This window comes from Falco peregrinus, chromosome 3 (genome assembly GCF_023634155.1).
Source record: "Falco peregrinus isolate bFalPer1 chromosome 3, bFalPer1.pri, whole genome shotgun sequence".
Classification (NCBI taxonomy): Eukaryota; Metazoa; Chordata; class Aves; order Falconiformes; family Falconidae; genus Falco; species Falco peregrinus.
In genome coordinates this window covers 36,813,443-36,841,282 of record NC_073723.1, presented here as the reverse complement: position 1 = coordinate 36,841,282, position 27,840 = coordinate 36,813,443, and the positions used below count along the sequence as shown (strand labels likewise).

Below are 27,840 nucleotides of genomic sequence, written 5' to 3'. Positions count from 1 at the left end.
GCAGATATTGAGAAATGAAAGTTTCAAATTAAAGGTATTTATCAAATGAAGCCATTATTTTTGCAATGAACATAGTTAAGGAAGAGCTCAGGAAATTGCTGTGTTCTGGCTAACTGGCTCAGCCTTGTAAAGAAAAAAAAAAGAATCTTCTAAATGTTTCTAAGGTAAAAGCAGCAGTACTCAGCAGGTACCATGTGAGGAATGAGAAACTTACCATAGATTCAGGGGTAGGGAAACAGATGATATCTAAACACCACCACAGACTGCCATTGTGTTGAGGTGCTCAATTTTTCATACCATGTTAGCAACAAAGGCTTGTTCTTTTTTGATTCAGTAGAATTTTTCAGGGTAAAAATCTAACTTAGGAAGGTCATGTTTAGTAAAACAAGAAAGAAATCCCATCAAGTTAAAAAAGGCACGTGATTTGCTTTTAGCAGAAGATACAGTTCATCTAGAAAAGTCTAGATAAAGTGTTTTGATATGTCAAGAAAACTATATTTTTTTACTTCCCAAGTAGATTATTCCCTTTTATCTTGTCTCAGTATTCAGTCCTCTAATGGTTTACTGAAACTCTCACAGAGCCTCTTACTGAGTTGCTTCTTGGGGAGCGACTAGCTCAGACTTCATGTTGGGTGAGATGCTGTGAGAAGGCAGTGAAGACCAGTGCTGTACTCACACATAGAATATGTCCTTCTGGGTAGCTTAGATGACAGAGAATTTTGGAGATTTTCCTTGAGACATCATAGAAAAAATAGTGGAATTGTGAACTGTCTCATAATTAAAAGGTTGCAGTTGGCCAAATGATATAAAGAAGCTCAGTTTGGCTTGAATGAAAACTACTGTATTCAACTTTTCAAATGGAAAAAAAAATCTGATTTTTATTGAAAAAATGATCCTCAAGGGGCAGGCCATGAGGATTTTTTGTTTGCTTTTTATTTTTGTTTCAGAGGTGCTATTCTACTGTCATCTACTCAAAGTACAGCATTTATTAGAAGTGCAAGAGAGTTCTTAAGCAAAAGCATAATCTTAGCTGGACTTGGTATTTTGCTCTGGCCACGATAGTCTATGGACAAAAGCCAGAGCCAGAATGTACATCAAGGTAATTTAGGTTATTACTAGCTCATATAACCAGTAGAGATTTAAAAAGCTTTGGGCACACGAATGCTTCTTCAGATCTTAAAAGGAAAGCAGAGAGAGAATGTGTAAGTCAAGTTTAGGGCATAAAAGAAGGTGTTGGCAACAATGAAGTTGGTGATGGACTGCTTCCAAAGACAGAAGCAGTTAAAACTCAAACCATGTCAAGATGTGGATGGTAGGCTGGCTGCCTGTCGTGCAGCTGCTGTGCATGGGTAGCAGGAGAAGACTTTTGTGCTTGCTTTTTCTGCAAAAGCCAGTGAAATTTTAGATTCTCTGCCCCTTTCTGTACTGCTAAATAAAAGGTAGATGGGTAGTTATTTCAAGCACTGGTCTGCTGACCATTCAGACTGTTTATGCCCCTTGCATGCAATCCTAAATGTTTTGTTCTGTGCTGGCTGACACTTTCTGAGATGTTTTTTGGGTACAGCTCAGAGGGCAGGAGATACCATGCCTGACAGCAGGGTCAGGTTTGGCTCCACCATGTACACCTCCAGCATGCTCCCGGCAGGCTTTGCCTTCCCAGACTGCTCGCATGTCTTTGCAGCAGACTGCCAGGCATGCCACCTACCTTCATGCTGCAAAGCACTTCCTTGATGGGCTCTTAACACAGCCTTTATTTCAGACACTTTGGAATGAGGAAGCTCCCCTACCACCATACTAGGTGCATCTTAGGGCCATAATGGTGTTAAATAGCGCTGTGGCCCTGTTTCATTTAGTAGTACGCTGTGTGGCTTTAATGTCAACCCAGATGTGTGCACAGAAGACTGGCAAGAGTAACAAGCATGCTGTAGATTCATGCCCTTTGTGCTGCATGATGGCAGTTCTTTATGTAGGAAAACTATTTATATAGCAGCATTCAAAGCTGTGGCTATAAGTGACTCCTAAACTTTTGCAACATACTCTTCTTTGGAAACAAATACATTTGCTTGAGTGAATAACTTTTAGTCTGTGAGCTGTTTAGGAATTGTTTACCTAGCTATTCTTTTTCAGTGTTTTGTGAAGTAATGTTTTAGTTGCCTTCTCATTGCTTGAATGACAGGAAAATCTGAAACAATTACTTCTGCAATCAAGTTTTGCAAAATAGTCTTCTAGGAAATAATGATTTTATTTTTTTTGTTGTTATCATCTGCAAATATGATTACAGGTAACCTTATCTTGCAGGTTTGAACTGTGAAAATATAAGTCAGCTCTTTACTATTTAACAAGCTTAATAAGAGCGCTATTTAAGTCAGGTAACCTTCACATCACACATTGGCTATGCAGTGAAATACAAGCTTGTAAATCTGAAAGATCACAATAAACATCTCACTCATCAATAAAAATGAATTTACTTATCTTTAGTTTAAACCTGGTCTAAAATGCAAATGGCATATCTCCTTCAAGGGCCAGAGAAACTAGCTTTTTCTAGACAGGTGCAGACATTTGAAAGACATACAATACATGGTTAGTCTGTCAAAGTTACCCGGATTTTTAAGCAGTTTGGCATTATCATAACTGAATTAAGCTATGTTTGGTTTTATCGTGTCATTTTCTTTGACATTCTGCTTAGTGTGTGTGTGCTGCCTGTCAATCAGAGAGTCAGCACGTCATGGGGGAACTTCAGAGCAGAAATGGTGCTACTTGGCGAATTCAGATGAGCTAAAGGAAAAGGAACAAGGAACGCTTGACGGCTGCAAGGAGAATTTTTGAGGTGAATCTCAATCTCATTAAGTGTGTGGTTAAAATCATGAATAGAGATGGGATGGCAGAGGAAAAGTATCTGACATACTTCCAAGACTCCTTGTACTGGAAATGTAGTGGTTTGTTTTGGGGTTTTTTTGTTTGTGCTTTTTTTTTTTGCATATACAGTTTTTTAGTGGTGAGAAGCTTAGTGAAATGAGTGAGCAGCTAATCATAACAATTTCTATTTACAGTGAAGAAGATAGTTCCTGAATTATTTAAAGGATGCATGTATATCTATGTAATTTACATTGAACATGGGGAAAAACAAAACAGGATGAGTTCAGCTAAACTTCCTTTTGTGGACAACTTATGACAAATTTGTCCTATGCTGTGACTTGTCTGTGGACCTGCAACAGCCTAGCAGTTCCAGAGCTTTCTTGCTACTGCATTTTGCATAACTTCTTATTCAAAACATGTGCCTGGCTGCCTGCCTGCCTGTTTGAAGCTGTCCCTGCCTTGTTGGATGCTGCTGTCACTGTATCTAAGTGAATAAGTCAGGTGGTACAGGATATATTCCTGAGGCCTGGAACCTGACCAGCTACACTGGTGACTTGTCCTGGTAGCCCTTGGGGTGGTTTTGCCCTTGCCAGACATCTCTCAGCGCATGCTGGAGTTAGCAAAAAGGAGGGACTGCTCCTAACAGGCAACCTGGATAAGCCCATCTTGTTTGGGAGGGAAAGGAGTTTAGCAGTATGGACATGGGCTGGTCATGACATTTGGTTTCGGTGTCACAGAGTGTACTGCCATGTTTAATGTACTTTTCTGTAGATATCAAATTTTTTTGTACCTACAGGTAAGCTGCAGCTCTGACTCCTTCAGTTTCCCCTCTACAGCTTTGGGGGTCAAAGTGTGACTCTTGTTTACGTTCGGAGGAACAGAGAAGAGAAATACAAGATATAGGCCCTATTTGATGATTATCTAGAGTGCAAATGATGGTAGTGTCTGCTGCACAGTTACTCTCTAGATGTGATGTATTAGGAGCAGTTAAAATGGACTGAAGGTTGGCGTGGACTTTTGCCTTGGTCCTTCCTCTAATTTCTCAGTCATCACAGCAATACAGACATTGCTCTGTCCTGCTGTAAATGGTTACTGTGAGTTACTTCTCCAGAGCCTGGAGAAGGCCCAAGCTGGAAATGGGAATGTGATTGTAAAAAGCTTCACAGAAGTATTTTCAAGGTCAATGCTAGAGGCAAGTAGAAATCCTGATGTGTTTTATTTGGTCATAGAAAAATTATAATTTATCTCCAAGACAGTAGTAAAGCTTGGTGGTAAATACTTTGATGGAACCCTCTTTGTGGAAAAACAGAGCTCTGGCAAATTAACAAGCTCTGTGGAACATGCTAAAATACTTACCAGTTTTTTTGGTTTTGGAGAATTTGAAGAAACTGAAATATTCATGCGGTGCTGTAACATTCACTATTCACTATTTTTTGAATTAATGTTTTGATTATTTTTTTTTAAAACTTTGATGACATTTATTGCAGATCTTTCTATGTTATATTAATATGTACGTAAATAGAGTATTTTTAAAAAGACAGTTTGAAATCTCTAAAATCCCCCAAATCACAGAACTTCAGTCTTCAGCATGGCATTATTAAATTCCAGACAAATAAAGCCTGCAAGAAAGATCTGTCTCCTGAATGCTGCAGGTTCTTTCATTTCGCTCATCGTACAGAGACTAGGAAAGTAAAACTTTGGTGGTGAAAAACACTGTTCTTATTTCTTTCCTCTTAGGACCCAAGGCACGCTGCAAAGATCAGTCCCATTGCAGTGACTTCCAGATGCAGACAGGCAGGTCTGAACTCCCAGCTTGGAGCAGGCTCAGCTCTTTTCTTGTAAAGACAAGTTGGGTGATATACCTGGGAGCTTTCAGAAAAAAAAAAAAAAAAAAAAAGAGTTTTTATTGCTAGTGAAAGGTAACTGGCTACAGAAAGAGTTACTTCAGAAAAGTGAAAGCAGAACTGAGCTCAAGAAGTATTAATTTTAATCAGGCTAGTGTTGCTTTAACAACGCATACTGAGTCTTTGCTAGTTTTGTGATATTAAATTAAATTTGGAAAGTTAGATACAAAAGGTATGTTTTCTAATTAACCTTTACTTTATTAAAATTTCATTCCAAATTGTAAGCAGTTCTTCAGAGTACAGGCTGTTAAGCACTGGCTGGCCATTTTATTTCTTGTTATACTTGCTACTTATCTGAACCTTAACCAGGATTTCTTTATTTGAAATTCTTACCCTGGGAACAGATACTGCTCTACATAGATTGCCACTGATTTATATCATATTGTATATTTAACACCCACAGAATATAATCTGATTGAATGTGATTTTTGCATGACATAAGGTAGGATTTTTCTTTGTATCTAAACAGAAGTTGCAGCAGGGATTAATATGACTCACAAAGAGATAAGGTTTCAGAAAAGAAAGCTTTTGAAGAACGCAGCCACAAACCTGAAACACTGGCACTACTTTTCCACCTGGGAGGAATCTGGCCCAAAACTCGGTATTGACCTCTGAGTTATTGGGTATGGTGTGCATGGTGTTTTCTTGAACGTCTACGTTATGTTGAAGTTGATAAAACTGAAGAGAGAATAGGATTCTATTGTAATGTAGTTTAAAAGTTTTATGATTTGCAGAGATTTTGCCAATAAGTTGGATCATTTTTTTAAGCTATTGGCAGAGTAATAATGAGAAGGGAAGTGTTGTTTAAACAAAATGAAAGAGGTAGGTGTCACCAACATGATTATGAACTCTGAATTACTGCTGTTTTCCCAGCTGCAGTAAATCTGACTAGAATTGTGTGTGCTATGATCACAAACAAAGAGAGAAGAATTCAGACCAAGGTACTGGAAAGCTGCTAATGAAGGACAGAAGCCTATTGAATATAGTCCTGGAGGTGGTGCAAAATGTGAAATGCAAGGTACTGCTTCAGGCCAATCTCATAAGATCAGTGGGGCTGGTCTTTCCAAAATGATGGTATAATTTTGTTGATTGAAAGCTTCTTTTGTTTCAGACCAAAATCTTTTGCATACACATTTGGAGGCTTACTACCTTCTTATTTAGACCCAAATCTAAACTATAATATTATTCAGACTGCTGCGCTGGAACAAGTAGACATTCACAAATATTTGACTTGGTAGAAAGTAGTGACTGAAAGGGAATTAATGGGTTTTGCACATGGACAAGTAACCATCTTCATCCCAAGACAGATATTTTTGCAATCTTCATCCTTCATTTCCTGAAATCATCTTCCTGGATTGAGGATAAAATTAACTTGTTTAAATTTACTCATACTGTGAGCAGTATAACTCCTATTAATGCTGATGAGAAATGTACTGAACTTACCGGGGATGAAGTTACTTAATTCTCCAAAGCAGCTTGTTTTTTTTTTTTTTCATGGCTGTGATCATTCCCTTCCTCTACCATAATTATATTCTACGCTATATAGATCTCAGCATTTTATCTTGGAGTTACCCTCTAGTATAATTTCTTTCCAGAAGGATTTCTGTGATCACATCAGAAAATTTCCATTGATTTGGAACAAAAGAAAAAAAAATTAATGAAAATTTTTAACAATTCTATATTCTGTCTTCCCTGTTAGCATTATTTATCTGTGTTAAAAGCTTGAAAAATATGATTTCACATTCATAACTGACTCTGTTATGCTCTTAGTTGAACATCATACCTATGTTTTTGGATTTGCGTACAGCATTTCTCAGACAGGAGTTTAACAATAAAATGTTTTTAACAGAACAGTACTAAAAACACAGGCAATTGCGAAAGATAAACCACACATTTATATTCACTTGAGCCGAAGGTACTTAGAGTCAACCTACTACTGAGTTTCTTGTAATGCAATAAAAATTTTAGTATTACACAATGCCTAGTTTTCTTCTCACTGTTTTTACGTCTAAGAACCTTTACAATTTTAATGTGTTTAAACTTACCCAAAAGCCCAAAACATTTCTTTATTTTATGCTTCTTGTGACACACAGGTAATCTTTAGGTATATTTTCAGGACCTGGGAGTTTATGGAAAATAATCCTGTACACCAGCCCTTGTGAGAGATGCATAGCTCCATTTGCAGAGGGCTGGCCATGGTCCTTGGCACTGAGCCACCTCCCAGCATTGGCTCGTACTGTGAACTGCATGGCACGAAAAGAAAGGCAAAATATATTCCCTGCATTTCTTAAGTTAGTTTTCCTTTAGGTTACAGCTTGAAGAGCAGCCTCACATTTAGGTGGAATGTCTGAACTTGAGTTTGCTTCCTTGAGTAACGGCACTGCAGGCTCAGTGCCTGCGCAGAGCTGCCCATTCCTCCGAAAGCCCTTTGGGCTTAGAAAATATCTTCACCACATCAATCCAAAGTATCCCAGAAACCTGGCAGCATCCATTAGCTCCAAAAGCCCTGTTTGTGAGTCTTTCTTCTCTAAAACTGTAAAGGGGGAGAGAAGAAAGCATGTTTTTGGCACAGAAGCTTTGCACAGGAGCTGGCTGGGAGGTTCTCGGCTGTCCCGATAGCTGCACTGGCAGCAGAGCGGTGCAGACTCCTCTAGTACCCCAACTGCTCTCTCGATGGAAAGCATTGCAGAAAAAAAATATTTCATGGCAGGGAGGGCGAGCGTTTAGCCAGCTTGCTTTTCTTCCTCGCTGTTCAGCCTGCGATGCTGGTAACCTCCATGACTACTACCACACTTAAAGTATCTGGCATTTGTACCTGGAAATGCACCACAGGGTATCTTGTGGTATGAAAGAAATCAGACTTCCGCTAAAGAACCCCAGAAAACAGAAAAAACTTTCTATATGTTTAGCTTTTTCAGCTGGAGAAACGTAAGGATACCAATTCCACAGGTTAAAAATCCAGTGGGCAAATAAACTGAGGCTCAAGATGCAATTTTAAGACTCAGTGATTTCTAAGCCAAGCCATGAATTTTTTAGAACTGACTTGTCACCTGTGAAAGATCACTGTTGGCAGGCAGTCAAATAACTGGACCATTACAACAGTATGCAAAATAAAGGCTTACTCAAGCCTGTTCTGGTTGCTGAGGGTGTTTTCTTGATGACTCCCTCAGCCTGACCCTGCATCCTGGATGCTGCTGAAGGGTCCAGCAGGACATGGAAAGTCTATAGATAGCCTTGGTTCCTAATAAGCTTTTGTAAAATAAAACTTGGTAAAGTTTGAGTGACAAAGCAGTGACTCAGGCCTGTACGTAGGTTCTTAGGACCGATCGCAGTGCTCCAGACCAGCTGTGTAACGTGAGTGCCTACAGCAGACCTCAGCAGGTGTGGCACCAGGCTGGTGGTGGCCTGCCTGCCACATCCCAAATGAAAAGGCAGCTCGCCTGTCAGCAGAACATGTGTGCTGCCAATATGCAAGATATTTTACAGGTGGGGTGGACCTAGCTGTTTCAGAGAGGGTTGCTCCTCTGAAGATGGGGCTGGGTTACTGAACTATCCACAGGAATTGTTGCTACTTTCACTAACTAGTCACCAGGGCAAGAAGAAAAGCTGTGTTGAGATCTCTGCCTCATAAGTCCTCTTCGCTTTTTTGTTTCTGTTCTTCATAAATCCAGCAAGGATTTTTTTAGTTTTGCTTTTCTTTAAATGCTGATACATCTTAATCATATGGAGCCCTGATCCTGCCTCATGTCACTGGAAGCTGCAATAATGTAAATGTAGGTGTTTTTAACAGTATTTCTATTCGCTCGAAGCTAAAACATATCTACAAACCCACATAATATATTGTTTTAAATCAGATTTATGCTACAGGGCTCCGATGTTTTCTAAAGCTTCTAGAAAGCAGATAATTCTATATTTTCTTATATTTAGTAGTCTAATGGGATTTCTTGAGTGTTTGAAGTTAAGTGGGTCTGGGATGATTTCTTCAGTAAACACAGACTTTACTTTGGGATTGAAATTAATTTTTTGGAAACTATAATATTAGGACTATGGTATTGACACTGTCAATTAAGATGAGTGGCATCTTTTGCACAGAAATGTAATGAAAAGAATTGCTATGATGTATTTCAAAATTACAGTATGATCACTTCTTTTCATTCTCTATAACCATTACATGGCATATTTTTCCAGAGGTGCTACCTAATTGCGTTGTAATTAAATGTGATTCACAAATGGAACTGAAGACAAAACTGGTAATCAGTGAGTCTTTTCCATTCACAGAATCTCTAAAAAGGTGTGTCTTGTAATTAGTTTACAGATGTTTACTTTAGAACAAGTAAATAAAAATTATAATATTTTTTCTTCTCATCATCTGGCAGAATATTTTAGCATATATTTGAGGGGCATAACAATGGTTTTTGTGGGTGGGACAACAGGCCACTGCCAGAAAACATCAGCATAGCCGTAATAGTAATAATTGTTATTTAGAGGATTAAAAAATACAGCCTTTTACTGAAGATAATGAATAGGACCAGATTTTAAGTCCAGAGACAATATCAAAAGCTTGTTTCTGTTTGTACACACTAAGTATAACTGAAACATCAACTGTTTATTGTTTGTGTTGATTGAGTTTACTTTCCCGTGTAAATGTGAGTAAATACTGCTGGGAAACCAAACACTGCTGTACACAGTATGTTGATTAAAAGGGCACCTTCTCGGGAATATTTACAGGCTTCTGTTGTCTTTCTGCTAGAAGGATTTGACCGTGCTTCTGATTTCACTGGCTATAGTCACTTGACTTTTGGGTAACTGAGCAAAATGGGTTGATTTGTCCCCTGAGGTGTTCCATGCCAAAAATCTGAAGAGGCTCAACCTCTGTGTGCTGTGTACACCAGGCTCTGGTTTTGGCCCATTACTCTGCTCATGTGGTACAAAAGAGAGAGAGGCTGTCTGTCACTGCTGTTTTGGGGATGTCCCTAGCACATGAGAGTGCTCATACACACACACACACACACACACACACACACACACACACGAACCCAGAGCTGGTGGACTATGGATCTGCCTGCTCCTCCTGCTGGGACCAGTAAAAGGCACACGCTGGCAGATACGATCACATATCATGGTTATAACATGAAGCCTTCTGGCATGCCCTGCTGGCAGAATAATCCGTGGGATTAGGGCACCCATGAAAATAGCTGCTATGTTTCTCTCCCTTTCACCGTGGACCAAAGCCAGACTGAACATCAGTGGGTGGTAGCTAGAGCCTGGCCACTCCTGTCCTCGTGCCTGACAGCAACTAAGTGCAGCAGGGCCTTTTCGGAGAAAAGGAAAACAACTTAGATTTCTTTTTTGTCTTGACTACTGGAAGTATATTTAGCCTAGTCATGCTTAAAGAAGGTAATGATGAGCCATCCTATTTATTTATTGCTTTCTTCTAGAAAATAAATGTTTTCCTTCTGAGTACAGACCCAAGCCCATCCAATTTCTACCCCTCACTCTGCTTCCCTATATTTATCCAACCACACAACCTCTTTGAGGCTACAGCCATTTATAGGACTCTTCTTATCTTCCCACACTTTGCAAAGACTGTCTGGAGAAACAAAACAGCTTAAGTAAACTTTGTTTAGGGTGTCTTTTTTTCTTATTCATTTGTTTAAAGGACATTTGGCTGAAATCTAACTTTTGCTTTTTTACAGCTGTTTCTACTCTTTTACTAGCAACAAATCTTTCGTTTTGTGACAAGCTATTTCCAGGACAACCCGTTACGATATGACAGAAAACTACAACTTAAGAGACGAAGAAGGAGAAGAAGCAGATGATATCTTGTAACCCCAGAAATAAATCCTGTTGTCATGAAAAGTATGCCTATTAATAGCTATAAAGATGAAGGAAAACAGGTACGATTTACAATTTTAAAAGGATAGTTGCTAAGCTGAAGATTTTCCTAAGGACTCTGAGCTGCTTTTTGATAGTGATAAGCCACTATCAGTTCTGAAAAATGCCTGGCAATAGGCACTGAAGAAAGAGATACAGCATAGGCAGACAGGGAACACTCTTGAAACTTAATCACATGCAAATTGGAGATTAATAGATTACAACTGACTTCAGTGCACGTGAGGAATATGGTATAAAGCCTTCATGTATCTTCAATTTTAATTCCACAGGAATCTCTTGGTATGAATCATTCTTAAAAAAGGAGAGCTCAAAATTGGGAAGATAGAGCAGAGGAGCTTCGGCTTCTCTGCTAATGAAATCAATAAAACCATTTACAAAGTTGGGGGGTTTGTTACATGCACATTTCCCACTTAGAGGGAGTTAAAAAGTATTCTCAAAGACGAATTGCCCAGCAGGGTCTAGAAGAGATTGCAGGATCTTTGGGGGCCATGACTAAAGTAGGATGTACTGTGCATCCAGCTGCCCGGGCCATGATGGGCTGGAACACTGGTTTGTCCAGGACTGGATGGTCATGTCCCTGCCAAGCACCACATCTCCTTTAATGATAGGTTGTGCATGCCAATCCAGATGTCTGTTTAGGGGCAGAAGTCAAACATGTTGTATTTGCAAGGCATCAGCTTCCTTTATTTTACGATTAACTTACATGGAAGACAGCTGACAGTTGCCAGTTAGAAGTATGGGCTGCAGGTGCGCACAGCACCACATGAACCCTCCTTGATGATATTATCTCTACCATAGATTCATAGTAGTACAGACCTTAAGCCAGAAAGGCCCACGATGATAAATTATCTGTTGTACAGTTTAAAAAAGAATCCTTCACTTCTTTGTGCCCCTCTGCACATCTGTGACATGGTCGTAATCAGAGGGTAAGTTCAACTTGGTATTTTTCAAGGTAATATTTTTTATATCCCCAAATATGGTGAGACAAATTTCTTTCACTTTAATTGCTGCGCATGCTAAATAATTAGTGGGAGGTAGGTAGGTACTTACTCATGATACTAAGAGATTAGTCCTTGGTGCCTAAACCAAGTTCAACCTACTTTGAAAATTTGAATACAATGACTTTGATGAGGGTAGGATTGTTATAGAGACAAGCAAACAGTGCAGACAACATTGATCTGGATACATACTTTTTGTGCAACCTTGTCCATACTGTTTAACATCCTTTTCTTTCCCCCTCCCATTATATCAAATGTTAAAATGAGTGCAAATATTTTTTTTCTTGTATCAGGATGAAAACCCTATTTGTGGAGTAGTAGAGCATATGGGCTAGATCCTTAGCTCAGGAAAATAACGGATGTGCCACTGCTGTTTTATGCTAGCTGAACATCTATTTCCTGAGATAGAAGGTATCTATCCATAAAACCCTTTATTCATCACTGGTAAATGTATTCAAGGATTTTTCTGCTGCAGTTTTGTCTTCTTCTTCAACCATGATATATAACTAATACTCTAAGTCTGTTTTTCAGTTTTTAAAAATAATTTTCTGCTAGTTCCAGAAATTCAGAATTTATGAATTAAAAACCAGACATATTGTCATAAATAATAAAACCGATTTAGGCTAACTGATCAAAGGGAAAGATTCTTATTTTTACAGTAGCATTTCACACATGATTATCAGTAAATTGTTTTTATATGATTAGAACTATGTCAGTTGTGTGTTCACAAATAAAAGAATTGTAATTATTCTGTCTTTTATACAAAAATGAATGCAATAAAGAGATTATGTACATATTCTTTCATAGCAAGGATAACTAATGAAGTACCAACTGCAGGAGTCTGTCAGCTGGATACAGGATGCAGCATGCATTTTTGTAAACAGTTCATTGGTATGTCAACTGCTAGTCTGACACGGAGAGAACTGAACAGTATTTTCCTCAGAAAACATTATTCCCTTGAATGAAATCCTGGCAAAATCTTATGTGGGAGCTGTATTGGTAGGGAAGAGAGACAACACCTCAAACAGACTACTCACAGGCATTATTTACAGCCAGAAGCTAGTCTAGGAGAAAATTTCTATTGAAAGCTAAAATGATACTGCGGTTATTACAATAGCCATTTCCTTCAGTGTATTAAAAGATAGCTTAAAAGACATCTTTTAAAATACTCTTTCCTTGACAAAGAAATGAGCATGTAGTGTTGCACAGACCTGCATTTTCCTCCATTATTGTAAACAGAAGTGGTAAATATACACAATTATCTTCATATTGCAAGCACAGGTTTAGCATATATGAAGAGCTAAAGAGTTGAAAAATGATATAGCATTTACATCTGTTCGGTAATGACAGGAACGTTAAGAAGGAGACCAATAGGACTCAGTCCTCAGTTGATATAACCTGACAGAGCTTCATTGAAATAAATGGAGCTATTACAATTCATGCCAGTAGAGGAGGTGGTCGGTAAGTGCATCACTTGGAGACTTGAGCTTTTCTAAGATTGCAGTAATTGTAAGTGCTGTGGATATTTTTTTCCCCCAGAACTACATATATATTTATATCTTCTGCAACCCACTTGACATCTTATAATATAAAAAAAAAAACAGGAAAAAAATCTTAAAGCTTTCTAATCTGTCAGTCCTTGAGTCCTTTTTCAGGCAAAGCTCTCAGCACTCAGACTTCAGTGAGCTTTCAGCCTCATTACAAACACACTCCTGTGGAAATGAGCCATTGCTGCACACGTAAGTGTGCACTGCAGCTGGTCACTCCTTCTAGTGGGCTGGACTGGATTTCACTTTCATGACGCAGAAGTGAAATAGTGCACTGAAGTCTGCTAAATACCCTATCGCACGCTACACCTGGTAGGTATGCTTGTAGCAACCTACTGTACGTTAACAGCATAGATTCTCCAAGGAGGCATCTAACTGTATGTAATTCTTAAGTATTCTTGTGTGTCACTTAGAAGTATCTGGATTTCTTTTGATCTTGCCTTTTCTCTTTTCGGAAAAGATGACCACAAAAATGTACCTGGGGCCAAAAAGTTTCACACAGAGTTTTATCGGTGACAACTACCAGTGGCAGGGCATAATGGTCCTGTATGCCAGCATCCCTCGTCTCAGTCAACCATATGCCAATGAATGTTGACCAGCGTAAGGCTGTGTGAGGACAGATTTAAAATAAAAAGCCTATGTGTGTTCCTTACATACTATACATGCTTCTAAAATTCATAGAGCTTCAAAGAATCAAAGTTGTTGAAATCCTGAGTAACGGATTTTGAACACATCCTCATGTATAATGCATACTTCTGATTAGGCTTTTGTGCCTCTGGATGTCACTGTTGTTTTGCAATAATATAAACAATGTTACATGACAAAGCAACAAATGAAAATCTTATAATCGTCACCATCTTATGTTTGGTAAAAAGTACAAAGCTGAATACACTGGCAATCTAAGAGATACCATTGTTTCAGTGTAAGGGATGAACAGCTGAATAGGTAAAATGCTTACATCAGTTTAGGTGAAAAGGAAAAAGCCCTATACATTTTTTGCTAGATGAAAATCAGCTTCTCTACTATCCCCAAATGCATTCCTTTGGAAGGACTTAATATGGAATATGAGCCTTCGTTGCCCTGATGTGGCCCTGTCAGACTGTGTAAAGGGTTTATTTGGTAAGGTGGTTTATTTGAATAAGATGCAGTGGTGAAATGTGCGAGGAGGAGGTGGGTAAGTGTCAGGGACCATGTGATGCCACTGCTGCTCACGGCTGCTCAGGAGTGGAGTGGAGCTTACTTTTTGCAAGTAAATCTGTTATGCATTTGTTACAAAACTGGAATCAAAAAGAAGGGAAAAATCATATCTTTCTTCTTTTGCAGTCTCTTGCTCATGAGAAAGTTCTGAAAATATATATAAAATAATGGAGATTTAGTGATTAGGGAGGGTATTTTCAGAGTAATAAATTGCCACAGTCACCCCACTTATTTACAATAAAATGGGATGTCTGTATGCACTGTGTGCAGAAAGTCTTTCTTGGAAGGAGGAAGTTTTGTCAGAAACTTGTAGGGCTAGTGGGGTATGACAGAGAAATAAATAAGACAGTGTACAATTTTCTAAATGTCTCTGGTATTTAGTTTTTGCTGACAATTCAATAGATTAGAGAGGCTTTGCTTGAAAGTATCAAATTCTAAACAAAGATGGAAATAGAGGACTTTCATCAAAAAAACAGAACATATTTTATGTTTTAGAATCCTTGAATTTCATTTGATCTCAATCTAAACAGGAAATTTTGCCTGAAGAAGCTCTAGGACTTTGTGATCAGGAAACACACTGGCATCCTGTATTTTGAAGTCAGTAGCCATTGACTTCAGTGTGGATAGGTTTTCTTCTTTACAAGTGAATCTTATGGGATCCCACTCTCAGCCAGTGTCCCTCTGACTTCCATGAGCAATGAATTAAGGTAGCCAAGCTACTTTAGAAGTAATGTGTCCAGGTATGTCTGAAGTATTCTCTGCTATTATTCCTCAGCTAGACCACAGCAAATGTATTAAATAATTCATATACTGTAAAGGAGATGCTGCTTTTAGACTGTATCTTCCTTCTCCCAGTAGCAGGGAGCTAATGTCACATTATGCTGTGTGGGTGGGTTTTCATTCTTTTCTGTATTTTAAGCCTGCAGACTAATATCTCACACATTTCTTTTATGGTTTCAAACTGCTCCCATTATGAGCCTGATTAATAAGGCTTTATGAACTAATTAATACGCCTTTATCTATGTGAGCTTTTATCTTTATGTGCCCGAGTGCTACAGTAATTCTATAATATTACAGGAAGCTATTTATTTTCAAATGAGCGGTGTCATCACGACCTTTTACCATGTGGGTAAGTCAGGGTTCTGGCCTGCTCAATACATAGCGGGTAGCTCAGACTGTTCAGTGCCAGCTGTAAATTACAGGCTGATCAGAGGGTGTGATGACCTCTGTTCCTTCATGAGTATGCAGCAGTTCATTGTCCCAAACACAAGTGACAATGGAGTTCTCAAACACCGGGAAGAAGAATGAAACAGTCAGTTGCTAAAGTAGTGATGGCAGCAGGAGCACTGATGAACGTGCTCACCGGCGAGGGAGTGTCTGGGTGCCTGGATGCCCTGATGGTGCCTGTGGCTGGACCTCCTGGACACCCAGGGACATCTCCGGGTCTTCCAGTTACTCTACCCAAGATCCTCTGCAGGGTGTGTTTTGGGAGGTGACAGCGCCAGGCTGGTGGGGGTCTCCATTTCTGATCTGTGGTTCCCCCAAGCCTAGTATCTGCACTCACTGACTGGGCAGCAAATACTGAGAACTCCAAGTGCAAAGGAAGAACGTGCAGATATTTACATTACCGTAGTGTATGAGGCCTCAGTAGAATGTGGGTTAGGCGAAGACACAGCGGGAATTATTTAGAAGTATTTAGTTCCTGATATTGAAACCATCCAGCTTCTCAGGTCTGTATTTCCTTTGAAATGACTGGACCTTGTCAATAGCAAGATGCCACTGCAAATAATTACACTTAAAGGAAATGAGTTGTTTTGATGACAAATTCATCTCTAATAAAGAAACTTAAAGTAAATGCAGTGATTTTGGAAGGTTACTGGAAAAGCTGGGAAAATGGAACTGCAGTCTCCTAAGTTTCAGTCCAAAGTCTTATTTTCTGAAAAAAATGTTTTCCATTTAAACATTTTTCCTCCTCTCTCAGTTCAACAGTTCAGCCTTGCATGGCTGTTTTTTTTTTCATGACTTTTTGCTTCATCCACACACATTTGAAAGACTCTGCTGCTTTCCAGGCTGCAGTTCAGGTAGTGGTTCTCTAGAAAATCTTTAGCTTGTATTGGCAACTAAGGTAATTTAAAACACCACAATAATATTAATTGGAGAGAATAAATATTACAATTATACTGCTCATATATGAAAAAAACATTTTTTTCCCTCTACTGTAATTTCAAAGTTATGGATAACTTTAAAAAGATCATTGTATTTGTTTCATGAGCTGTTTTGATTTTGATTCTTCAAAAGTGCATAGGGTCTGATTTCTTTTAGAGTTAGAACTGATCAGACGTCCATTAATGTTAAAATATCAAGTTCTGGACCATTACACAAAGGGATTAAAAACTGTAGTGTGGGAAAACATTCACAAAAGGATGGAAATGAATTTATGTGGTATTTCTGTGACTATCATACATGCTTTCAAAGGATTTCTATTGTAATTCAAGATTAGTTGAGCATAAGTTAATGGACTCTTAAAGTATTACCCAAAGCTTATTATGATAGACTATAGGAGCCTCTTTTTAAAATGTTTTTTAATAATATCAACTACAAGGTCTCTGAAGACATGGTATTTCTAGGCTTAGTGTTTCTTCATCAAATATTAAAATAGGTCAAACAGTTTTGCTTCAGTTCCTTTTCTGCTCATTCCACCGCTGTAGCATGCATACCAAATGGAGTGTATTATGTAGATTTACCAACTGTTGAGTTCCCTGCTTTGTTTCATTATGTTGTTTATTTTGTAATCTAGACCGAGAGTGGAAGAACTACAATTATATGCTGAGGAAACTTGATATTTGCTAATTCCATAAAGTTAAGGTCATCTTCTGCAAGAATCAGTGAATAAATTACTTGATCAGAATTCAGTTTTGCAGATGCAGGTAAACTGTGATGAAAAGACTGACATGAGAACAGATGACTCAACAAGGTTCATAGTTGCATGATTAAACTACTAATATCTTGTAGTATAAATTACAGTATAACTCTGTGGATCAAATTATGTGTTTTCCAGGGAATATTTGCACTTTTCAATTAGCATTTGGCTCAATTAATGGCCTCAGAATTCTGTTTTTAAGGCCTCATAGTGAAAGACAACCCCCACAATGCAAATCCTCCTGCATTACTTTCCAGCTGAAGAATTTCCCACACCCCTTGTTTTTTTTCTGAGCAGGAACAGCTATGTGTAGCATGTCTGAAGCTTGATCCCATAAATCTGTCATTAAGTTTGTACAAAATTTCACAAACACTCGGCAGGGATCAGACAGAACAGGGCCATATAAACACAGTGAACTATCAATTACAAACTTAGCTTCAGTGAAGTATAAAGGAATGTAACCCTTCAGACCTCTTTTATTTAAAAACTGAAAGTACCAAGTAATGCAAAGAAATGACATGTTTAAGGTGGATGTTTAGAATAGAATTAAAATCTTTTGTTGTTTCAGAAATGGAGATGCATAAATTTTTTACGTAATAGCTGGCATGGAAAACAGATTCTTCAAGCATAAGTTGCAGGGAAGACATGAAAGTGCATCACTTTATAAGCTTATAGTTCATCGATAACATTGTTAAATGAATTTTCATACCTTTTGTTATACAATAGCAAAACGCTACTGTCACTGATTTCATCAAAAGCAAAATCTGGCAGCAGAACTGTTGCCGGGAAATACATAAGGCTAAAGAAGCATTTGGCAAGTTTGGGTTTGATCTTAAGCAATCTAAAATTCAGCAACTCAGCAACTTAGGAGGCTGATTTTTTTGGCTTGAAAACTGTTGCAGGGCTTGTATGGAGCAATGTCCTTGATCCAGGAGCAGGATCCACGAAGAGTATGTCAAGTATAGTTTGGAGTCTGCAGACTAAAATTATCCATGAGTCTTTGATTTGATTTTGATGCCAGAGACAATCTTTGCTCTGATATCCATGCCAAAGACTGTCAAGTCCTTGCCAAATGAAAGTAAAATCATGTGTTTCAATGTGCCCCTTTCGACAGTGCTGGTGCATCATTATCTTGGTTTACCTTTTCTTCTGTGTATATGATTCTGTTTCTAGCAATTTGAAATACTTATCATTATGACTTCAAAGATGCCTTACTGTTAATGATATATTTCAAGATGAGTTGCTAGCTGTTCTGATTGAATTTCTCAGGGTATCACTTTGAACAAACTTAGATTTATTGATTTTAGTAGCTTGCCGAGGAATAAACTTCCTGATTATCCTCTTGTCATTCAAATCAGTCTCAGATTTATTTCCTCTCAAAGCACTGCCAAATAGGGGACAAAATAAAACTCATTGTGTTAATGGTGACTGCGAGCAGCAAAATAAAACAGTCATTCCTTAGGAAAGGGCTTGATCCAACATCCCTGCAAGTTACTGCAATGCGTCTTTTGACTTGCAGAATTTTGGATCATGGTGTAAGCATGCAGACTCAAGCAACTAGCAATGTCTACAACTCCATCTTTTTACTACCTGCCTTGTTACTTCTTGGTTGCAAATTGTGGCCATGATTACATTTCAAGAGCTTTTTTGAAAGTGTTATAGTTTCTCATAGTTGTGAAGTATTTTTCAAATTTCGGGTAGCTCTAAAATAATTAATGATTGTAAGATAGAAAAGTGAATAACCTGAATACTAATAACTGTAACTTTATTTTTTAATCAAATTTTTAATATTAGGAATTTGCAAAACTACTTATGCAAATGAAATTGCCCCATCTCACTGGCTGTAATAATCCTGCTCAATTATGGTACTGCTAAGACATACACATTTATCAAGTTTAAATAAATGTGTGTAATTCTTGAAAGGCTTTGTGTAATTGCTTCTGGATTTGCCATCAGCTGTACTTGTCTTTGTGATTGTATCTGTACTTGGTACGTTTTCATGTTGTAATTGTATGGTAATTGTTTGTGATTGTATCTATGAGGGTTTTATGCAGTAATTTTGAATGGCAATTGTCTGATTGTACCTTTCCTGGAAATTTTAGTGCTACTTTTTCCCAGGATGTACTTGCTAACAAGCAATTTACATAGACCAATATATACTAGACTGAACATTATAAAAATAAAATGGGAGGGCATTTCCACAAAGATAACACTTTATGAATTATAAAAGTGAGTAGTTTAGGTTTTTTATTTAGTGGTCAGCATAATCTGCACATAAGTGCTTCAACATGAGGTTTACACCATGATTAAACTCAGAGAAGGGATGCTGTGAATATGATAGCACTTTATATCACGCTTTTTCTCCATTAATTAGTTCTGCATTACCATGTCATGTTTGACTGTGTTAATAGCCTCATAACGCATACACAAGGCTGAGGCCTCTTGCCAAGACTCTGTATGGGCGGGTAGACTAGCAGAGGGAAGACTTACAAAACTTTTCAGAGTATTACCTTTTCCTTTCACTTATCTGGCAGGTTCTATGTATGCATATTATGCAGCCTCACTGCTTAATAAAAAAGTGGAGTATCTACGTAGCGAAGTACTGATTAACAGAGCACTCAGGACTCCACATCAGACTGATCAGGCTGGCCCAAGTCACGTCTTATCATCCTGAGCTTCTTCTGGTACCAGCAGTTTCCCTATATATGTGAAGATAGATGTCAATTTTCCTTGTACAAAGAAAAATGTTGCAAATTCTGCTTCTATTAGCAAATATAGTACAGCCTAAGCGTAGCCTTTACACATTTCTGGTGAGGATTTGGTACATCCTTCAGAAAATGGGGTGATCAGTTTGCAAGTAAAGAACTGAAAACGTGTGGTCCACAGAGATTGTCTCTAAACTATCAGGCTCATCCTAGAAAGCTGTCCTGCAGCTCCTCTTTAGGAGGGATTGGGAATGTCTTTTATGTTTGGATATATTGCTTAGGGAAAATGTATTGCATGGATTTTTGTTTCAATGCACTGATGTTGACTTTTTGGTTTCAGACTACCTAGCTGCAGTGATTCCCAAGGATCTGGGGAAGGATCTGACCATTTTATAAAGGAGGCAGAGACATATGCGCCATGAGGGGACTGAAAGAAGGTTGGGGCTGTGTCACAAGAGCTCTGGAGACCTGTGACTTGCTCTGGGAGAGTGAGGTGGATGGGAAGAAGTGATTGGAGAGGTTAGTGGGTCCCCTTACCATCATCTCTCCAACTCTTTCTAATCCCTGGGCAGCCTCAGCAGCAGTGGGCTGTGCAGGACAGAAGTGTCAATCCTAGTGCTGCCACAGACCTAACGACTCCTGTATCCTCCAACACTGTCAAGGCAAGATGCCCGTCTTCCCTGTCAGTCTTCCAGTCCAGATAGTTGCTTATATTGCCTAGACATAGTATCTACACAGGCTACAGTAAATGGAAAGTTTTAATTCTGGGGCTGATGAAAAAAGAGACTGTAAACAGTACTGAGAAAATGCTTTTTTATTTTTTATTTTTTGGAAGTCAAACTAGAAATTTATCCCCATAAACAAATGGTGTTTGTTGAACCAAAAAGAATGTTTTGGAAACATGAAAAAAACTTTAAAAATCCTACAACAGTCCTGCAATTATTTTAGATTAAACTCAGGTATTTCGCTTGAAATGACTTTATCACATTCAGTTGTTTTGTTTGCAGATTTTAAACCCCTTTACATGACATTTTTCTTTAGCTGAAGTAAATTATGTAATAATTTATTCTAGTTCCAAACAAAGAATTGAAAACTGTCAACACCATAAAATACTGCAAGGCATATTTCTGAAGCAAACTGTTTTCTTTCAGAGATGATGGAATGGTAATGCTTTGATGCTTTTGATCTCTGTCCCACTTTTTATATTCACAAACATTTGCTATACTTGCTTAACAGTTAAAATACTTGTGGTCTTCCTGAAACTCTATTTTGTGGGGCACTGACTGTGAATTGCAAAAGGAAAATTGCCTGGATCTATCTTTTCATTCACAGGATATCTGTATTTACTGTATTCAATCAACATCATAATTTTTCTTGTAAGGTATTAAGACCATGTAGAGCACAGTGATAACAATCATAAATCATGGAGAGGGTATCCAAATGAAGATACTTAATTTAATCATCCAGTACTGACCAAAGCAAATGTCACTAGCTGATAGGAGTAAAGGTGCATTTTATTTCCTTAGTCATTAGCATGTGTAAGAGAAATGAAAAAGAAATGCTTTCTCATTTTGAAATTGCTGGAGAATTTTCTTGAAATTTTGGATACCTTTTCATTGTTATGCCTTTGTAAAATAAATCATGGGTAAGCTTTCCTTTAGCTTTTGTAAGTTCACAGATGCTAACCTCACAAAATATTACTGCAATAACCCAGATTGGGCCTCCGCATAACAACCTATTCTCTGCACTATGACTTCAGCATGTCTTTGAGAAAGATTCTCAATCTTTATTTAATGACTTTGAGTGACAAGGAAGCTACCACAGCTCTTGGTAAATTATTTCAGTTAGCTGAGGTTATTTACTTTCAGCTAAAAATGAGCACCTCATTTCTTTGAATTTGCCCATCCTCAGTCTCCCCTTGGTCATGTTATTCCTTCATCTGTTAGGTGAAAGATCCCTGTGTAGTATTATTTTTTCCTCTTTTTCCTGTGTAGACCTTGAACTACTACATTAAATGCTATTTATTTAAAAATACAAATTCTACAATAACCAGAATCTGTTGCTTGCTACCTGGATGTCTTGAAAAGATAGCCGGTCAAAATGGTAGATTCATACTTTGTTTTTCATATAATTTTACTGCTAATTCTTAATGAAAAATTCTTGCCTCCCTGCATTTTCCCATAAATATAGCATTTGCAATATAATCTATAACCAGAGTAATACAAATTACAATTGAGTTCTTTCCTTTTGCTTGTCTAAATAAACATTGTTATAAGCATCCCGCAAAGTAAGGGGAACTTTTCCTGTTAGGTGTTCCTTCAAATTAGCAATGTATTTTTCAAATGTAGACACTTTAAAAAAGTTTGTATTTCAGCTGTGAGTTAAAAGGTGTAACAGCTGTTTTTTGGATCAGCTAGAAATGTTGCTTCTTAATCCTCTTCTGGGATGACTAAATGTGTGCTCAGGTCTGCAACCTGGGATGCTTTCCTGTGTCCCACTGACCCTAAAAGGAGTCTGTGCAGGTTTTAAGGTTGACATCACTGAACATCAGGTGACTCGTACCCTTTCAGAAAAAGCTGATTCCTAGCCTTCTTTGACAAAGCTCTTCTTTCTACAACCCATTTATATTATTAGACCTTCCCTATACTCAGCTTTAGCTCCAAATATTCAGTCAGAAGACTCAAGTGGTAAAAAAGTGAAACTCCATGTTGGATTGTGACAAAAGGTTTGTTATTTCTTTGGTGGAACAGTTTTTTGTAGTGATCCAGCAATAGGTTTTGTACTCCAAAGTTATTACCAGCTAGAACAGTTAGTGAGTGTGCATTTACTCATGTAAGGATAGAAGCACTCAAAAATGTTGTATATCAATATATTGATCAATGTGTAAGCTCCTCTTTGTAAAACCTAGCAAGCAAGTGTACAACTACTAGGCACTCCATGAAATCAAAATTAATTTTCAAAATTTTTTTGTTTACTTGTCTTTGTTTACATGCATTTTCTGCTATACTATTAGCATTTCACTGTAGAGGACTATATGAAAAGTTTATTTGTAAAAAGTTTGCAATGATTGGTAAAAACATGAGGTATGAAATGGTAAAAAAAGAAAAGGGGGGGAATTGTAGAGGAATGAAGCTGGGTTAATTAATATTGATAACATACAGCTGTGGGTTGGCTGATGTAGATAAGGTGCAGGTGTGGCTGGTTCTGTTAAGTGTAAAGACCTTGTTGCAGTCAACTAGTTTGGAGAGTGCTGTGACATTTCACCAGTAGATGATAGATTTTTTACACCTATTTTTTTGGATAAGAGTATTTTTAATGGAAGGAAACCAGAAACCCTTGTATTTACAGAGAACACTTCTTTAAAAATCTATTTTTCTTTTTGTACTTGAACATGGCCTTCCACTTCTATTACATCTTATGAACACAGTGATATAGAAAGGCTTAAGTGCTGTATCTGTGTGTCACCTGAAGTCTTAACACAAGTACTTAATGTTGGAGACAATTAGTTTGATTTGACTGTACTCAATTAAGTAGGCATTACCCGATTAAAAAATTCATGTTCATGAAATAAGATTCAGATAATCACTAGTGCCTTGTTTGTAGCCATTATGTGATATATCAATACTATGTGATAAAGAGCTTTAATGATTTATAACTTTTCACTTCAATTTCTTCTGCCGAAGAAAAACAGCTTGAGAAAGACTGGTAACTCTATTATAACTCAGTAGCTTTGGGGGTTTTCACATTCTTTCTGCTCGTTCCTCTGTGCAATTTCTCACAGGCACTCTAACTAATGATACAATCTTTTACAAGGTAATCAGGTTGAATTGACTTTTTTTTTTTTCCCCAAGAGAGAAACACAGCTTAAAAGCAGAGCCAGGGCCAGCCACAGTGGATGGGCAGGCATTTTCCTGGTAACCATCCAGCACCAGGAACTTCGGTGTGGGGTGGATGCCAGCCACCCCTTTGCTCCTGTTAACTGTTCCCAGGAGAGCCTTGCTATAAGCCGGTTCCATCTAGGTAAGTTTGGTAGCAAGCATTCTGGATGATTTGTGTTAGAGCATCTCAAGGCTCTTTATACAGCCCTGGAGCCACTAGGAATTTTGAAGCTGTGTGTGAGCATGGTCTGGATGCACAGAATGACAAATTCTAGGCTCATTCCATAAATTCTGGTGTATGAAATATAATTTCACCTGAGCGCTCACATATGGGAGAAAAAAGCTAGTTCATAGTCAGGAGCACTAATTTTGGAATTAGATTTTTTGTTTGCATATTTAGGAACTTGTTTTCCTCATTTTTATGACCGCTAGATTTTGAAAAACTCTCTGAAACCAATGCTCCAAAATAAGTTTCAGGCTTATGGATTATTATTTTTTTAATAAATAATTTTTATTTATTGGTTTATTAACTTTGAGAAATTATGGACTCCTTTTCTGTTTCATCATTGAATGTCAGTGGTAGGGAATTCTCAAAATATTTTTTTTTATAGATTACAATATTTAGATGTTTGATTTTTAACGTTTTTCTTACATGTCTTGATTTCAGGTATGTGAAGTTAAGTAAACCTGCTACGCTCAGCATTTTCTTAATTGGTTGATGCCACTTCATTTGCATAATGTGATGAAAGATTCTCCTTCCCCTTAGAGACTATTCATTCAGTTCTGACATTGCTTGTATTTTTTTAAATAATGACTGGCTATTCATTTTTCACATCTAGTGTTTTTTCTGTGCCTCTGCTTTTTTCCTCAGTGCTGTCTAATGGTAGATGACAAAGGTGGATGGAGGCAAATATCAAAAGATGTCACCAGCCCCAGCCCAAGTTAGATCTACTCATTCAGTGGCCAGAATTCAGCAATAAACCAGCAAAAAAGGGATTTCACTGCAGGCCATTTGTGTTAGCAAATGCGGTACGAGTGAACCATGAATGATGAGCAGGCAAGACCAGATGTGCTGTTTAAATGGATTAGGTGGGCCAGTTAACTATTATCAGGAGTCATTGCAATTCATTTAACTGAACCCGCTCTTTTGGCAGTGATCCCAATAAGCAGACATTTAATTGTCCAGAATGCCTGTGGTAGATAAACGATTTCAGACTAAATATAATCTACTTCTAATCTGTTCTGTGGTTCCCTTAAGCATAAACCATCCTTACTCTTTTTTCAAAGGTATGAATAACTTGAAAGCACTGGTTTTACTGCTTTTCTCCTATCTGTGGAGATAGGTGCTGTGGGGTTGCCTGAGAAAGAGCGTGAAGAGTAAAGCAGCGCATAAGGAAAGGTGTGCCACCTTTCCAGGGAAAACTTCAGCACCTAGTCGCAGTAATAAATCAGGCTCTTCAACAGTAAGTCTTGCCTGAATAGAAATGTCTCAGAAGACTCAACCAAAGATGTCAGGATTTGTAGTTCTCCACTATTTAGAATTTCCTCAAACCACTGGGTCTTCTGAAGCTTAGCATCACGATGAATTGGAAACAATACAGACTTCCTACATTTCTCAGATGCCTAGAGTCCAGTGAAAAGAAAGGAATTAAACATTCATGGCTAAGAGACTCTGGAGAGGTTTAAACCTGTGCTTTCTGAATTGTTAATATAATTAACACTGAAGAAGTTAAAACCCCGCAATAGCTCCAAACATCTCAAAGGTGGAACTGTTTCTGGAGTCTTCTGCAGACTTCACGAGATCATTAACCAGTGTTGGTGTGGAGGCTGTATCACTTCGCTGAGGCTTGTAGCCATGCGGTTGGACTATGGGAGCTGTAAGGGGTCAAATGGGGCTCAGAAGAGTAAGCACAAGGAGGGAGACATCAGCGGAATATGGAGGTTCATGTGCTGTTGTGTTGCCTTCTAGGAAAAGAGGATTTAGAGTTTTGGTGCCTATTTCCAGGATCACATCTGTGTTTTGCATCCATCTAGCATTATCTGCAGACCAGAAAGCCTTCTACAGCAGCAGTCTGCATCTGTCCTCTCTGAGCAAGGTGGACTAATCACTTGCTTCCCCTACATGCTAATTGCTGGTGTTACCTAGCCTGTTGTCCAGCAAAATATGCTTTGTTACAGGCTTGAACCTTGTGTGGCCAAGAAAGGAAAAAAATCAGTGTCTCACTTCATGTAAGACATCTCTAATCACTTGCTATGCAAAAGATGTGAGGCTTTAAAAAAAATATTAAGAATAGTAGTTTTACTTCCTTTCAGATCACTAAACCCACAAAATTTTTTTGCTTGAATGAGCATATAAGGGGGTTGCTGTTTTCCATGTGTACTACTTTTGAAGCTTTTATCCCTTCTTTACCTAATAGAGAGTCCTGAAGATGAAATGGAACACCACGTATAGCATTCCGGTCACAAAAATAGCTCATATCCACTGGTTTGAAGGCCTGGGACTCCACAGAAATTTCTACCATGTGAAGTAAATTTCACTCTTTTTCAGGTTATCAGCAAAAGGACTTCTGAAACTTTGCTGTGTACAGATGCCCAAGCCTCCTGTGGTGTCCTGCACTCATATCTGTGTGCTTCTTGGAAAGTAGGCAACTTCCAACCTGACAGAAACAGCTTCTCCTTTACACTTCACAGCTGACTGTGCTAAGAAGCCCATGTTCAAAGGGAAAATAAGCATCTGCCTGAAGAGTGTGTATGTGGCTGGTAACAGAAAAAAAGGGAAGAAGAATGTAGGTTAAGAGCTAAGCCAAGTTGAGACTCAATGTGGGCGCTTGGTTTTTGACTGCTGACAGACTGTGCAGATAGAACTTTGTCAAGTAATAAACCTTTCCAAGGAGGCTGTGTCCTAAATATCAGAGTGTTTGCTTGCAATTGTTTGGACACGTTTACTGAGAATAACAAAGAACTTGCTTACTTTAAGTGGCAACAGTAAATTATGTATTATAGATTCATAGAATCATGTATGTTCACTGACACTTGATTACTTTATACTAATTGGTTTAGTAAGTACCAATTATATCCCTAAGTGGTTTTCTGAATGTTAATGTGTCAGCTACATTCCTCATTTTTGTATGTATTTTGTAGTTAGAAAATGAAGCAGTAAGACTTCTCTTTCATACCTGTTAGTCATCATTACATTCTCTAGTAAAATGGTGTTTCAGATGTAAAGATATTTGCAAACATTTAGGCTGAAGTTCTCAACGTTCATGTTAACTGTTCACCCATTATAGGTAGAAGCATATGGAGAAAAAACATAAGATGAAGTTATGAATAGAAAGTGTTTTATACATTGCGTGTGTGTATATATATATATAAAATATATAAATAAATAAATAACACCCCCCCAACATTGGCTGACTAATTAATAGAAGTATAAAGGCTTCATAATGACCTTAGCTATTGATACAGCCTAATTCAATTCAGGAGCCATTTAGTTATGCATCGTGTTACTGGTTCCTCAGAATAGAAGTGGTCCCACTGGTATTACTATAGATGTTTGGTTGCCTTTGTATGCTGAAGATTTTTCTGCTGAGGAATAATATTTTGCTGAAACTAAGTCTTGCAGGAATATATCAAATCCAATGAAAATACAGATTGTTTCAACAAGAAATGTAAAACCAGTTTTGAACTGACATTTGGAAATGAAATGACGATCGTAACTTAGTTTTGCATGGAGATTTGCTTCATTTTATATAAAAATGAAGCAAAACAAAACCAGTATGTTGTAGCAAAACATTGATATGAAATGGCAATGATCAAGTCTAGACTTCTCATGCCTGTTTTCTGCTTAACTTCAAGTACTAAAATATTCAGCCTCCCCCTTGACTGTTTTGGGAAACACTATGAATGTTTAACATCCACAAACAGCTGAAAAGGAACAGCA

The 27,840-nt window shown here is 38.0% G+C and overlaps 1 long non-coding RNA gene across 2 annotated transcripts in view; it reads left to right on the top strand.

Annotated features, from left to right (window-relative positions):
- Nucleotides 1-26,676, top strand: part of LOC114013141 (uncharacterized) — a 97,405-nt gene extending 70,729 nt beyond the window's left edge. Inside the window, exons 4-8 of one of the 2 annotated variants that reach the window (XR_003556008.2) lie at nt 10,457-10,657; nt 11,947-12,064; nt 20,363-20,541; nt 23,874-24,042; nt 26,449-26,676. This is a non-coding gene — a long non-coding RNA (uncharacterized LOC114013141). The remainder of the gene's footprint in view (nt 1-10,456; nt 10,658-11,946; nt 12,065-20,362; nt 20,542-23,873; nt 24,043-26,448) is intronic. The other variant, XR_008746439.1, reaches the window with a different exon arrangement.
- Nucleotides 26,677-27,840: the final 1,164 nt, after the last annotated feature.